This window comes from Bufo bufo, chromosome 1 (genome assembly GCF_905171765.1).
Source record: "Bufo bufo chromosome 1, aBufBuf1.1, whole genome shotgun sequence".
Lineage (NCBI taxonomy): Eukaryota > Metazoa > Chordata > Amphibia > Anura > Bufonidae > Bufo > Bufo bufo.
Window position 1 is genome coordinate 11144401 of NC_053389.1, and position 16624 is coordinate 11161024.

The 16624-nt window shown below is 45.8% G+C and overlaps 1 protein-coding gene across 1 annotated transcript in view; it reads right to left on the reverse strand.

Moving 5' to 3' along the window:
• LOC120991481 (heat shock cognate 71 kDa protein-like) overlaps window positions 1-16624 on the reverse strand; it is a 29471-nt gene that overhangs the window by 10616 nt on the left and 2231 nt on the right. The window contains 1 exon segment of the mRNA XM_040420291.1: window positions 2885-3091. The gene's annotated coding sequence lies outside the window, so the exon portion shown is untranslated.

Below are 16624 nucleotides of genomic sequence, written 5' to 3' on the forward strand. Positions count from 1 at the left end.
ACTGGTGGGTGGAATAGATATCTGTGGCCAAGTCAGTTGTAGATCTGTGGGGCCCTGGACCAGAAAGTAGGGTGTGGAAAACAAAATACTGCGCTTACAACTAATCTGACCAATTCAAAATACTACATCCAGCACTCCACCGTGTGTCGATAGGGCGGCATTGGAATGGAAAAATAATAGGGTGACATCAGCAAGTCATTCCAATGATGCCTAAACTAAAGTGACAATTATCTAAATGATAAATTGCCCCTACCCCGCCAAATCATTGGGTTTTAATGTCAGATCTAAAAACCTAAATCACATCAGCTGCCTGAAGTCTAAGCTGCCATCTGAACAGTTTGTGCCATCAGCCATGGGACAGGACTGGAATGTTCTAGAATGAGCAATGCATTGGCGTCTGCTCCACAAGAAGAAACACTGGCAGCAGAGTCATGAAAGTTCTCAATGAGCAGTGACACCTAGTGGAAGAGAACTGTAACTAGCTTCCATACAATGCAGCACAGTGACACCTAGTGGAAGAGAACTGTAACTAGCTTCCATACAATGCAGCACAGTGACACCTAGTGGAAGAGAACTGTAACTAGCTTCCATACAATGCAGCACAGTGACACCTAGTGGAAGAGAACTGTAACTAGCTTCCATACAATGCAGCACAGTGACACCTAGTGGAAGAGAACTGTAACTAGCTTCCATACAATGCAGCACAGTGACACCTAATGGAAGAGAACTGTAACTAGCTTCCATACAATGCAGCACAGTGACACCTAGTGGAAGAGAACTGTAACTAGCTTCCATACAATGCAGCACAGTGACACCTAGTGGAAGAGAACTGTAACTAGCTTCCATACAATGCAGCACAGTGACACCTAGTGGAAGAGAACTGTAACTAGCTTCCATACAATGCAGCACAGTGACACCTAGTGGAAGAGAACTGTAACTAGCTTCCATACAATGCAGCACAGTGACACCTAGTGGAAGAGAACTGTAACTAGCTTCCATACAATGCAGCACAGTGACACCTAGTGGAAGAGAACTGCAACTAGCTTCCATACAATGCAGCACAGTGACACCTAGTGGAAGAGAACTGTAACTAGCTTCCATACAATGCAGCACAGTGACACCTAGTGGAAGAGAACTGTAACTAGCTTCCATACAATGCAGCACAGTGACACCTAGTGGAAGAGAACTGTAACTAGCTTCCATACAATGCAGCACAGTGACACCTAGTGGAAGAGAACTGTAACTAGCTTCCATACAATGCAGCACAGTGACACCTAGTGGAAGAGAACTGCAACTAGCTTCCATACAATGCAGCACAGTGACACCTAGTGGAAGAGAACTGTAACTAGCTTCCATACAATGCAGCACAGTGACACCTAGTGGAAGAGAACTGTAACTAGCTTCCATACAATGCAGCACAGTGACACATAGTGGAAGAGAACTGTAACTAGCTTCCATACAATGCAGCACAGTGACACCTAGTGGACGAGAACTACACCTAGCTTACTTACTATCCAGAGGTGAGCCAAACTACCTCCTTCCTATAGTATACAAACTAAAAACACTGACAAATTTAGAAGGATTTTGTCACCTACATAACATGTTTTAAACTGATTATATAGCTCTGTGGGAGGCAGATATATAACACTGATGGTACCTGGTTTTCATTTTTCAGAGTCTCCAAAGTGCCAAAAATGAAGTTTTAAAGATATGTAAATTACCTACCGCAAGTGCTCAGGGGCGGTGAGTGTGCTGCACGTGCCCAGTGCTTCCTGCCTTACTTGCGCCTGACTCCTCCCCTCTGTACCGCCCGTCCAGCCCTGTATCCTTGCGGCGTCATTTTCGTCTCTATTCCCAGCATGCACAGTACATTGCCCACTGTGGGCAGAGGTATACTGATATGCAGTGTGCATGCGCCGCTTACCCAACCCTGAATGCGCATGCGCCGTCTCAACCCTGAACATGTCACCCTGCCAACCATTGACCAGAGGAAAGCTCTCTGCCTCTCTATACATAGTTTTTAGACAATCTACAAATTGTACCGGAATACCGTACTTTGACAAAGTGCCCCATAGATACTCATGGTCTACTCTGTCGAAGGCTTTATCTCCCACACCTCAGGGCTTTACATCTCTCAAACATCTCCCTTATCGAGATGACGGCTCCAGAGATGTTCCACCCTTTTATTGTGACAATCTGACAGCCTGCCAACAGTGCCCGGGACAAACAGAATAACCTAGAGAACAGGATTTTTGACAGAATTTTCCTGTTGACATTCAAGAGGGCAACCGGCCTCCAGTTCTTGATGTCCCTATGTAGTGTCCCTCTCAGTGATGGTCGTGGGCACTTCAAACTGTTGTATAGGCCTATCTAATGTATTTTGGTGTAAACTGTAAATTCCTTATAACAGGCTGTTTTAGAGGAGAGTGTCATTACATCTCTTCTCCCCTAGGTGGTGCTGGCGCCACTTATATATATAGTCTGGGTTTGCTAATAAAGGTTGGTTGTTAGTTGGTTGTTGAGAGGAGAACAGAGGAGAAGGTAGGAAGTTAATGGAGGAGAAGAACAGGCCTAGTCCACCATGTAGCTGCCATATTAGCCCCTTGGCTCTGGCCAGGCTAAGGGAGTATAGAGGACAGTATTCTAGCAGCACGGCACAGACCAGTCAGTCTACGCCATTCCATCAAGGGCACCTCAAGCACCATCTGGCGGGATTCCCTGGACAAGCAGAGTGTGCCCCGAAGGAACTGGTGCTATCCTTCCCATCACTGCACACCGGCCCAGGGAGGCTCTGCCAATCGTGAGTACGACTACTACCCCCATCAGCCCACAGTAGCTCACAGGTTGCCCCTGCGGTCCAGTTCGCTGCAACTAGGCTCCATACCTTTGGGTAGCAGAATTAACAAGGACACCCTCATGGACAGAGGCATCAGGTGATTTTCTAGACAATTTTTGTACACGTCCATGAGGATTAGAGACAAGTGGTCTTTAAATTTCTTATAAAATTCTGCTGTTATACCATCTGGACCTGGTGCCTTCTTTAGATATAATTTATCAATGGCCACTTTAACCTTCTCCACCGTCAGCTCTGCTGTTAAAGGAGAAAAATCCAAATTGTTAGTATCAGATCCTGGAGTTGTCTCCAAGAATTGAGCCATCTACTCTTTATCCCAAACATTCATCTGAAGCAAGTCAGCATAGTAAGATCTCACCACCCCCAGGATACCCTCCCGAGATTCCTGCAAAACACCCTGGGCCGGACTGGGGATACTAACCAGCCCTGGGAAAGGCCCCACAGCGTTGCGTCAGTATTTACATGTTTATAAAAGGGGAAAGCATGTGTAAACACGAATATGAACTTTGCCCCACGATAGCTCTTTTGTAGAACCCCCATTGTTCATATTATCACAGTAGACCAGCTTTTCCCAACCAGGATGTCTCCAGCTGTTGTAAAACTACAACTCTCAGCATCCCCAGACAGCGTTTGGCTGTCAGGGCATGCTGGGAGATATAGTTTTGCAACAGCTGGAGGCATCCTGGTAGGGAAACACTACAGTAGACCATTATCCCATCCAATTGGGTCAGAACTAAGAATATTCAAAGAACTTTACTTTAAAAAATGGAAGACACAGTTTCAAACTTTTACTTTATATTAGTTACTCAACACACACAAAACCAGTAGTTGATGAATAGTGACAAAAAAAACTTATAAGGGAAAAAAAAGTGCAAATAAGTTATACATCTTCTTGTATATAGTGATATGGACCATGCTGGTATAACCTGGGTATCTCCTGCATATAATTGTACAGCTGGTATAAGTTATACATCTTCTAGTCAGCTAGTAGCTCCACCGGCCAAGAAGACTCCTCGCTGTTGCCTGCGGCCGGCTGTGCTGCAGTCAGCTAGTAGCTCCACCGGCCAAGGAGCCTCCTCACTGTCACCTGCGGTCGGCTGTGCGGCAGTCAGCTTGTAGCTACACCAGCCAAGGAGCCTCCTCGCTGTCACCTGAAGCCGGCCGTGCTGCAGTCAGCTTGTAGCTCCACCGGCCAAGGAGCCTCCTCGCTGTTGCTTGCGGCCGGCCATGCTGCAGTCAGCTAGTAGCTCCACCGGCCAAGGAGCCTCCTCGCTGTCACCTGCGGCCGGCTGTGCGGCAGTCAGCTAGTAGCTACACCAGCCAAGGAGCCTCCTCGCTGTCACCTGCGGCCGGCTGTGCGGCAGTCATCTAGTAGCTCCACCGGCCAAGGAGCCTCCTCGCTGTCGCCTGCGGCTGGCCGTGCTGCAGTCAGCTAGTAGCTCCACCGGCCAAGGAGCCTCCTCACTGTCACCTGCGGCCGGCTGTGCGGCAGTCAGCTTGTAGCTACACCGGCCAAGGAGCCTCCTCGCTGTCACCTGCGGCCGGCCGTGCGGCAGTCAGCTTGTAGCTACACCGGCCAAGGAGCCTCCTCGCTGTCGCCTGCGGCCGGCCGTGCGGCAGTCAGCTTGTAGCTACACCGGCCAAGGAGCCTCCTCGCTGTTGGCACGGCTGGCCGTGCGGCAGTCAGCTGCACGCCTACACGTTCATTTGTGGCGCCAGCTACATCCATCTGTAGCATGATGCTACAGATGGATGTAGCTGGCGCCACACATGAACATGCTGCATAGTCTTCATTTTGGGGTGGAAAATGTCCAAGGCAAAACCCCCTCCGAATATACCTTAGTAGTTATCTATACCAATAAGTTGAAAGCTACTCTTTCCATTACCCCTGCTCCATACAGACACATGCTCGACTCTGGCTGAGCATGCATGTCTTCTCTACCAGGCACCTCCTGCACCAGCTCGTCGTCCTTGACAAAACCACTGAGCGTGTTAAAATCAAACATGGCCGACTCCTATAGCCCCTGATATCTGGGCACCCCCATACATTAGATGGCTGTCAGAAATTCATCTAGTTTGTAGGTCCCCCTTAAAGGGTTAATCCGCAAAGGGCACACCCCCTATCCACAGAGCTGCTGTCCTAACCAAACTTTTAAGGGGTCGTCTCAGAAGCAACACCTGTCATAAAGTGTCCCCCAGTGAGATCAGCTGATACAAATATGTAGGAGACCTCTTTAGATGCGCCCCCCCATATTTCCAGTCACTGCAGCGTTACATTATACATCAATGTAAAGATCCGTCCGGCTGCGGAGATCCGAGACCGCTGTGCGGAGATCTCCCACTACACATAGGTCTGGGGCCAGTCCGGCCCTGAAAACACCCTGGGAGTCAGTGAAACCTGTGACCACTTTGTTTGTCCCACGCTCCCGGCAGTTCTCAAAGGGATCGGGTGACCCTAAGGTCCCATTATCCCATTCAAGAACCAAGGAGGTGTACCTGCTGTACTAATACTGACTTATCTCATATTCCAGTCGGTTGAGCTTTTATTTTTCATTCCCACCCGCCAAATACAGTGACTCCAGTTCTTTCCGTAGCTTGAGATACTGGCTGTACTTACTCTTCCCTTTCCTAAATGACAGTCTCCTCAAGAGGGATCTGATCTCCTCCTTGACGTCCTCCCACCAGTCAGCCATGTTGTCATAGTTGTCGCTGAAAAAGAGAGTGGCCGACTCTCTGGACATAAGGGTCTTCCAAAAGACTGGAGTTAAGTCTACATAACCCTTTACCACTATCAGGACACTTTGTGAATCCCAAGCAGAAAAACAAAGCCAGATGATCTGAATAAGGGACTACTCGCTTCTTCATCCCACTGACAGTTTCTGCTAGATTAACAAAAGCCAAATCTATCCTACTTATTCTGTCGGCACAAGAGTAGGTGAAGTTTGGCTTCCTGCCTCCCTGGGTGAACACATCACTGAGGCCTGCCTGCAAGATCATGTTATTTAAGACCTTGGAGACCCTGGTCACTGCTCGGCCAGAGGATCTGTCACCCGATGTTCTAGCGACATTGAAATCTCCAGCCATTACCACAGGAACTGAGGTAAAGAGATACTGCTTCACCTCACTGAACAACTGAATCCTTTCGACCAATGATTGTGGGCCATAGATATTAATGAGCCGGAGCCTTCTACCATGAATAGTGACTACTAGAACCAGACATCTTCCCATAGCCACCTCTTTTAACCCATGTACAGTCGTGGCCAAAAGTTTTGAGAATTACATAAATATTGGAAATTGGAAAAGTTGCTGCTTAAGTTTTTATAATAGCAATTTGCATATACTCCAGAATGTTATGAAGAGTGATCAGATGAATTGCATAGTCCTTCTTTGCCATGAAAATTAACTTAATCCCAAAAAAAACCTTTCCACTGCATTTCATTGCTGTCATTAAAGGACCTGCTGAGATCAATTCAGTAATCGTCTTGTTAACTCAGGTGAGAATGTTGACGAGCACAAGGCTGGAGATCATTATGTCAGGCTGATTGGGTTAAAATGGCAGACTTGACATGTTAAAAGGAGGGTGATGCTTGAAATCATTGTTCTTTCATTGTTAACCATGGTGACCTGCAAAGAAACGTGTGCAAACATCATTGCGTTGCATAAAAATGGCTTCACAGGCAAGGATATTGTGGCTACTAAGATTGCACCTGAATCAACAATTTATAGGATCATCAAGAACTTCAAGGAAAGAGGTTCAATTCTTGTTAAGAAGGCTTCAGGGCGTCCAAGAAAGTCCAGCAAGCGCCAGGATCGTCTCCTAAAGAGGATTCAGCTGCGGGATCGGAGTGCCACCAGTGCAGAGCTTGCTCAGGAATGGCAGCAGGCAGGTGTGAGCGCATCTGCACGCACAGTGAGGCCAAGACTTTTGGAAGATGGCCTGGTGTCAAGAAGGGCAGCAAAGAAGCCACTTCTCTCCAAAAGAAACATCAGGGACAGATTGATCTTCTGCAGAAAGTATGGTGAATGGACTGCTGAGGACTGGGGCAAAGTCATATTCCCAGATGAAGTCTCTTTCCGATTGTTTGGGGCATCTGGAAAAAGGCTTGTCCGGAGAAGAAAAGGTGAGCGCTACCATCAGTCCTGTGTCATGCCAACAGTAAAGCATCCTGAGACCATTCATGTGTGGGGTTGCTTCTCATCCAAGGGAGTGGGCTCACTCACAATTTTGCCCAAAAACACAGCCATGAATAAAGAATGGCACCAAAACACCCTCCAACAGCAACTTCTTCCAACAATCCAACAACAGTTTGGTGAAGAACAATGCATTTTCCAGCACGATGGAGCACCGTGCCATAAGGCAAAAGTGATAACTAAGTGGCTCGGGGACCAAAACGTTGACATTTTGGGTCCATGGCCTGGAAACTCCCCAGATCTTAATCCCATTGAGAACTTGTGGTCAATCCTCAAGAGGCGGGTGGACAAACAAAAACCCACTAATTCTGACAAACTCCAAGAAGTGATTATGAAAGAATGGGTTGTATCAGTCAGGAATTGGCCCAGAAGTTTATGGAGAGCATGCCCAGTCGGATTGCAGAGGTCCTGAAAAAGAAGGGCCAACACTGCAAATACTGACTCTTTGCATAAATGTCATGTAATTGTCGATAAAAGCCTTTGAAACGTATGAAGTGCGTGTAATTATATTTCACTACATCACAGAAACAACTGAAACAAAGATCTAAAAGCAGTTTAGCAGCAAACTTTGTGAAAACTAATATTTGTGTCATTCTCAAAACTTTTGGCCACGACTGTGCTGTCACATTATTGGTAATAAACATGACAGCCACCCCGGCATAAGGCTCCACAGCCAGTGACCAGAAAGAAGGACCAGACCGGTGGTCAGACGGGTCTCCTGCAAGAAGATGACATCTGCACCCAGATACCTGAGATGGTCATACACAGCGTGTCTCGTACTCCTTACTTTTATGCTATTTATGTTACTTGAAGCAATTTTTAAAGAGAACACGGCCATCAGAGCACAACATAATAAAAGCAGTGAAGTCCCCACCATCATAGGTCAGAGTGTGAGTTGTTCTGTTTGCCACATGTTTCCATGTCTGACTCTGATTCTACGACAATGGGTCTCCCTTTTGTTGGTGGGTCTCCTGTGATGCCTTTTCATTCCTTGTCTATCCTTTGTAGCTCTCGCTCATAGTCACCATCTGACTGTCAAAACCTCATACCTATTAGATATCACCATTACATCGGCACTTGTATTGACTTTTTCTTGGCCCTTTGTCCCATGTTGTAATCTGCATCGGGCTTACGGGAGGACCTCTCTTTTTTCCTCCGTTTTCCCTGCTTGCTTTTACTTTCCTCAGGTACAGATGGTAATACAGACCAGACTCTGTCCCAGGTCCAGCAACAGTCAGATAATCTCCATGTCATTCCACACCATCTCTGAGCCCTGATGTTCTGGCTCTACACTATTTGACCCCTGCTAGACTTCTTGCCTGGTCAGTATTGTCCCTGACATCAAGGCCTCCTCCTCTACAGCCTCTGCCTCTTCCACCAGTTCCTTATCAGGGAGCTCTTTACAGATTTTGTGCCATGCATCTGGGCAATCTCTGTGAGGGTATCTGATATTTCCACACAGATTACATCTGATGTTCTCACAGCTAGCGCTTGCATGGCTGACCTCACCACATAGATTGCACTTCACAACAGTGCAGGCGTTGGCCAGATGACCAGCATTGCCACATCTGAAGCAGTTCCTGGGTCCACCAGGGTAGAAGTAGATGCCTTTCTCTCTCCCAATGTGGAAGGAGTTGGGTAGATGGCATGTTATGGCGCAGTTTGACCAGGACCTTCCACCCTCCCGTCCATATGTCATCATCGTCCCTGTTCTTAGTTAGGTCAGACATAAGGTCACAGTGTCTATGAAGCCACACCACAATATCCTGGGTAGGGACGGACGGCCTCATCCAGAAGATGATGTTGACTGTGACTGTGTCCAGTTTGGAGATTGGAATAAATGAAATGGGTTTACTCCAACCTTCTGTGTCCCTAACCCTGGGGAAAAGAGCCCAAAACCTTTCCAGATTACACATCAGCTCAAAGCTTACATCATAGCCCTGTCTATCTGGTAGGTTTATCACTGCCAAGATGTCTGCTGGCACAAACCCCATCTGGCGACACAGAAGTTCCCGGACCACAAACCACCTATTGGGGAGGTCTTCTTTGGTGTTTCGGTGTTTGATCCTCACCACATACCTTTTTTTAAAGACCTGGCCTGTATAGCCTGCACTAGAGGAGAAGGATGGAGCGCCGCGACTCTAGGCATTTCTGGGGGGGGGGGGGGTTTCTGATGGGTCTCATGAACCTGATCTACAGGGGGAGTGTCTGCTCTAGAAGGGTCTGTCACATCTTGTGTGGCTGTAGGTAAAGGGGGGAAATCCTGCACATTACTCTGCACAGTTTCTCCCACCCCATCAGATAGATCGCACAAAGGTTGTATGTCCCCTCCCGCCTCTGACCCAGCAGGTCTATATCTGCCATCACCCCCAATCTGTTCCCCGGCAATAGAGCTCTGCTCTGTCACCACACCACACTGACACCTGGATGCTGCTGTTCAGTGCCTCCTGGGACTTGTGGTAGAGGTCTCTGTGGCTCCTGTTTCACAATGCCTGCTGGGACTTGTGGTACAGGCTGCATGGCGCCTGCTGGAACTTTTGCTGTAGGTCTCTGTTGCTGCTGTTGCATGGTGTCTGCTGGAACTTGTGGTGCAGGGCTCTGTTGTTGTACTTGCTTCCCTCTGCGTGTATCACCCTCTTTGAAGGAAAGGCTTGCAGCATGCAGCTTTGAGATTGAGAAACAGCTCCCATTTTTTGAACACTGTGTGTGGATTAAATTAAATGTTCTGGATTGACGTTCTGCTGTTTGGCCACAAGATGCTGCTGTTTCCCAGGCACAGCTGACTGACTGTATATATATATGTACAGTATTTCCATATTCATGAGAGATGTGGTTTGAGAACTTGCTAGATTAAGCTGCAGCCATCTTAAGAGCTGAGGAGCTGTGTGTGAGCTGATGGATCCATGAGAAAGAGGACCCCCTCAGTGACCACAAGCTGCAGCTGAGTGAAGCTGATCGTTGTTCAAGACCCAGATCCTGTCCAGGGAAAGAAGGATTGTTTCCAGGAAGGCTGACTAGAGCTAAGGAACAGAAGCTGCATACTCTGTGGGGCCTAATGTTTGCTGGAGAGACTGGTTGTTCGGTTCAGAGACATCAGCGGATAAAGAGCAGACCGGGTCGGTAAGATCGTGCACGCATCTCACTGCAGTTTGGCGCCTAGAGACTTAGACCAGGCCTGTAGTTAGTTAGTTGGGATCCCTGCTTTGTGTCAGGTCTAAAGTGTTGCTACTGTACTACAAGGACTCCATTACTAAAAGGGACATTGCACATTTGAGATCTGATAAATACCCCCCACAAACTCTATCCAGTTTAGCGTTTTGCTCAGGAGAAATAATCAGGCACGTGCTACCGGATTAGTTATGGGAGGGGGAATAATATAGAGCATGGTAAGATTGTAAACTGCTGTGTTCCACTGCAGGCCAGCCCGTACTAAGCACCCAACCAATTGTTCGTGTTTGTTTCAGGGTAATAATAGGTACGGCAAGGCAGTTTTAGTTGTGCCCGCCAGTAGGTAAATTACCACAAAATTTCCGCTGACATCCATCAGGGGGTGCCGTGTTGTGCAACACAGGGGTCTCAGCCTTTGGGCTGGTGTACAGTACAGACCAAAAGTTTGGACACACCTTCTCATTCAAAGAGTTTTCTTTATTTTCATGACTATGAAGGCATCAAAACTATGAATTAACACATGTGGAATTATATACATAACAAATAAGTGTGAAACAACTGAAAATATGTCATATTCTAGGTTCTTCAAAGTAGCCACCTTTTGCTTTGATTACTGCTTTGCACACTCTTGCCATTCTCTTGATGAGCTTCAAGAGGTAGTCACCTGAAATGGTCTTCCAACAGTCTTGAAGGAGTTCCCAGAGATGCTTAGCACTTGCTGGCCCTTTTGCCTTCACTCTGCGGTCCAGTTCACCCCAAACCATCTCGATTGGGTTCAGGTCCGGTGACTGTGGAGGCCAGGTCATCTGGCGCAGCACCCCATCACTCTCCTTCATGGTCAAATAGCCCTTACTTTCAAAGTTTTCCCAATTTTTCAGCTGACTGACTGACCTTGATTTCTTAAAGTAATGATGGCCACTCGTTTCTCTTTACTCAGCTGCTTTTTTCTTGCCATAATATAAATTCTAACAGTCTATTCAGTAGGACTATCAGCTGTGTATCCACCTGACTTCTCCTCAACGCAACTGATGGTCCCAACCCCATTTATAAGGCAAGAAATCCCACTTATTAAACCTGACAGTGCACACCTGTGAAGTGAAAACCATTTCAGGGGTCTACCTCTTGAAGCTCATCAAGAGAATGCCAAGAGTGTGCAAAGCAGTAATCAAAGCAAAAGGTGGCTACTTTGAAGAACCTAGAATATGACATATTTTCAGTTGTTTCACACTTGTTTGTTATGTATATAATTCCACATGTGTTAATTCATAGTTTTGATGCCTTCAGTGTGAATCTACAATTTTCATAGTCATGAAAATAAAGAAAACTCTTTGAATGAGATGGTGTGTCCAAACTTTTGGTCTGTACTGTATGTAAACTTATTTTATGTTCTCAGTATTTGTGGTTGTGTTTATTATCACGTGTTAGTAAATTTCAGTTTTTGCAAAAGATGGTGTCAAAGTTGCTTTCCTCGTTCGTGACTTCACTAAATCCTGGGAAGCCCACCCCGGTACACGGCTTACACAGCACAGGCAGTGTCATCTGCCGGGGCTCATCTGGGGTAATATCGGACCGTGATTCAGCATCAGAGGATCTGGAATTGAGCTCAGGGCTCTGCCTATATGTGGCAAACTGTTCCTGGTTCCTATAGGACTCTGCCTGGGGCCCCATCTTCTCCAGGACACAGTCCATCTCCCTTACCACCCCAGCCAGCTCTACACTCAGTGAGTTCAGTCTGCCATCATACAAGGTCTTACTCCCTGACGTTGCAGTCTTTAGTTTAAACACACAGTCTATCTGCATCTGCAGCATTTGCTTATGGTGGTTCAGCTCCCCCATTCTCCTTACCAGACCTGGGATCTCCTCCGCCAGCTGCACACGCTGTCTCCTTCACCTGGGGTCTTGGTTTGGGCAAAGTCTGAAGCTGTTTGAATTCAGAGTCCTTCAGCTTCCCCATTCCTGGCTTGATGGTCTCACCACTGGCTCCAAAGTCTGCACCTGTGATAGTCCTGGAGGATCCTGGAGATTTTGCTACAGGTTTCCTCTGGGCGATCTCCAGAGGCTTCTCAGCTTGTTTCATGCTCCCACCACCAGCCTGAGATCTTGTCCGGCCTGAGCACGCCATGTTGGACACCAGATAATGCTGCTGCAGGATCTCCTACAGTGTCAGTCTCTTCAGGGAGGTTCTGTGCTGTCCATGAGCTGGAGGGGTGAGCTCCACACCTGCTGCATGGGACGAGCTCTGTCCTTCATGCTGGCCACCTTGCTGGATTTTTCTTGCACTTCTTAAATTTACCACAAAATATTCCTTTCTGCGGTCATCTGTTTTCTTAGCATTCTGAAATTTTGCATGGCTGACTGTCTCACCTCTCTTTCCTTAGAAGCAGTTGCTGTTGCTCCTTCTTTCATTCCTTTTCTCATTTTAATGTGTTCCTCTCTGTTCCTTGAGGTGGAAACACTTGCACCCTGGGCATTTCTCTGCACAAAGTTCTCTTTGGGATTTGAATCCACATTTGGAAGGTTCTGTGAGTTTCCTCCCAGTTAAGGACTGGACCTTGCCTGGGGAGCTTCCCCACCCAGGGTGTCCCCTCCCTGGGCTTTTTCCAGACATCAGGAGAGCTACAACACATAACCTCTCAGCTAAGAGGCAGTATTAGGGATCTTTTACACGAGCGGATGCCGTGTGGGTAAACCGCTGCATGAAAGAGTGCCAAACCCTGGTCTGGATGTGAGATTTCTGCATAATTTCTGTACATAAACTGTCATTTGGCATTCCGGGCACTAGAGGCCACGGTTTTGCAGCTACAGCCAGCACACTCTGAAATTTGAATATGCAAAACAGATGATGACTCATGCTGATGACTCATGCTGCTGCTTGTGAATGAACCAGCTAGTGTTGATCTGGCATGGTGGAAGGATTGTGCTGTGAGGGACTGAATCCGATTCCATCCTGGCTTGCAGATGTCTGGAAGTCAATGGACACTCAGGAGAAGGAGAGTAGCTGTTATACCCTGACTAAATCCAGCTCTTTTGAAAGAGAGGTTGTCCCAGGAAGACCAGTTTAGTGTGTGAACAGAAGGCCTCATCATCAAGCAAGGCCGCACGGTTGCTAAGAGGTTGGTGGCCATCACTGGTAGGCTGCATCCTCGGGCCCAGAATGGACGCAGGTCAGTAACCTGGTTACTGATTGTTATATTGTGTGGCGCCTGAAGTTACAGAGACTAGCCTAGGCCTAGCATTAGTTAGTTAGTTAGGATTAGATTGTTTTGCTAAGCTGTACTGTACTGGACTGCAGCGCAGTTATTGACTTGCAGGCTCTGCTGCGTTTGCCATCGGCTAGGGGTGTCCTCTGTAGCGGCACAGCGCGACTTGCATGGACAGCAGAGACACGGAGCATTAACATGATTGATTAACAAAATCCCGGTGACAACTTTATCTTTCTGTGATTTTGTAGTAAAAAGGTCACAGAGAGGAGCAGAGCATTATCAATCATGTTAATGCTCCGTGTCTCTGCAGTCTGGAACGGGGCTTGGCTTTCTTTCACGCAGCGGATTACCCGCACGGCATCCGCTCGCGTGAAAGAGCTCTTATAGTAGTTATATTCTTGTACATAGGAGGTAGTATTATAGTAGTTATTTATATTTCATAGACCCTTTTAGACCCGGGATATTTTTACTAATAATATAGTTCAAATAGCCTAAGCTACTAGACTCCCGTTTCTAGTCGATTAAAACGAAACTACTTTTAAAAACTACTTTTAAAATTAAAATTTTAAAATTAAAGGTGCTGTATGGATACAAGCGGCAGAAAATAGGGTTACTTCACCCATATATCCTGCCTCTTTTTATGCGTCAATTTTACTTTCTATTTGCTTTTGCCAGCAGTAATTTGTATATCTAAGTGTATCACATATTGGAGGATCATCTATCAAGTCGCTTTGAAATTGAGCGTGACTTAGAGTGAAGGGGTGTAACTTTGTGGGACAAGTGACCCAAAATTTTGGAGCGAAATAGGCCGAATTATACATGGTTTACAGATTGACATAACTGAAACATAGAAACATAGAAACATAGAATGTGTCGGCAGATAAGAACCATTTGGCCCATCTAGTCTGCCCAATATACTGAATACTATGGATAGCCCCCGGCCCTATCTTATATGAAGGATGGCCTTATGCCTATCCCATGCATGCTTAAACCCCTTCACTGTATTTGCAGCTACCACTTCTGCAGGAACGCTATTCCATGCATCCACTACTCTCTCAGTAAAGTAATACTTCCTGATATTACTTTTAAACCTTTGCCCCTCTAATTTAAAACTGTGTCCTCTTGTGGTAGTTTTTCTTCTTTTAAATATGCTCTCCTCCTTTACCGAGTTGATTCCCTTTATGTATTTAAAAGTTTCTATCATATCCCCTCTGTCTCGTCTTTCTTCCAAGCTCTACATGTTAAGGTCCTTTAACCTTTCCTGGTAAGTTTTATCCTGCAATCCATGTACTAGTTTAGTAGCTCTTCTCTGAACTCTCTCTAGAGTATCTATATCCTTCTGGAGATATGGCCTCCAGTACTGCGCACAATACTCCAAGTGAGGTCTCACCAGTGTTCTGTACAGCGGCATAAGCACTTCACTCTTTCTACTGCTTATACCTCTCCCTATACATCCAAGCATTCTGCTGGCATTTCGTGCTGCCCTATTACATTGTCTTCCCACCTTTAAGTCTTCTGAAATAATTACTCCTAAATGCCTTTCCTCAGATACTGAGGTCAGGACTGTGTCAAATATTCTATATTCTGCCCTTGGGTTTTTACGCCCCAGGTGCATTATCTTGCACTTATCCACATTAAATTTCAGTTGCCAGAGTTCTGACCATTCTTCTAGTTTTCCTAAATCCTTTTCCATTTGGCGTTTCCCTCCAGGAACATCAACCCTGTTACATATCTTTGTGTCATCAGCAAAAAGACAAACCTTACCATCGAGGCCTTTTGCAATATCACTTATGAAGATATTAAACAAAATTGGTCCCAGTACAGATCCCTGTGGAACCCCACTGGTAACATGACCTTGTTTTGAATGTTCTCCATTGACTACAACCCTCTGTTGTCTGTCACTCAGCCACTGCCTAATCCACTCAACAATATGGGAGTCCATGCTCAATGACTGCAGTTTATTGATAAGTCTTCTATGTGGGACAGTGTCAAAAGCCTTACTAAAATCTAGATATGTGATGTCTACTGCACCTCCACCGTCTATTATTTTAGTCACCCAGTCAAAAAAATCTATAAGATTTGTTTGACATGATCTCCCTGAAGTAAACCCATGTTGTTTTTCATCTTGCAATCCATGGGATTTTAGATGTTCCACAATCCTATCCTTTAATAGGGTTTCCATTAATTTGCCTACTATTGATGTCAGACTCACTGGTCTATAGTTGCTCGATTCCTCCCTACTACCTTTCTTGTGAATGGGCACGACATTTGCCAATTTCCAATCTTCCAGGACGACTCCTGTTACTAATGATTGGTTAAATAAATCTGTTAGCGGTTTTGCCAGCTCACCACTAAGCTCTTTTAATAATTTTGGGTGTATCTCATCAGGCCCCTGTGACTTATTTGTCTTCACCTAAGACAGCAAACTTAGAACATCTTCCTCTGTTAAGATACATGCATCAAATGATTTATTAGTCATCCTTTCTAGTGGAGGTCCTTCTCCTTTTTCTTTTGTAAAAACTGAACAGAAGTATTCATTAAGGCAGTCGGCTAGCCCTTTATTCTCTTCTACATACCTTCCGTCCTTTGTTTTTAATTTAGTTATTCCTTGTTTTAATTTCCTTTTTTCATTTATATATCTGAAGAATGTCTTATCCCCTTTTTTCATAGACTGAGCTAGTTTTTCTTCTGCCTGCGCTTTAGAAGTTCTTATAACTTGCTTGGCCTCTCTCTGCCTAATCTTGTAGATTTCCTTATCTTCATTGCTCTGGGTTTTTTTATAATTACAAAATGCTAGCTTTTTATTTTTAATGATTTGGGCCACTTCTGCTGAGTACCACAGTGGTCTCCTCCTTTTTTTGCTTTTACTGACAAGTCTAATGCAATTTTCTGTTGCCTTCAATAATGCACCTTTTAAGTAGTCCCATTTCTCCTGGACTCCATGTAATCCGTTCCAGTCTGATAAGGACTCATTTATGACTAATTTCATTTTTGAAAAGTCTGTTTTTCTAAAATCTAAAACTTTTGTTTTTGTGTGGTGGGACTCTTTCACAGTTCTTATATTAAACCACACTGACTGGTGATCACTAGATCCCAAGGTTTCGCCTACAATGACATCATATACCGAATCCCCATTTGTGAATACCAAATCCAAAATGGCCTCCCTCCGGGTTGGCTCCTCAACCACTTGTTGTAGAGATAACCCCAG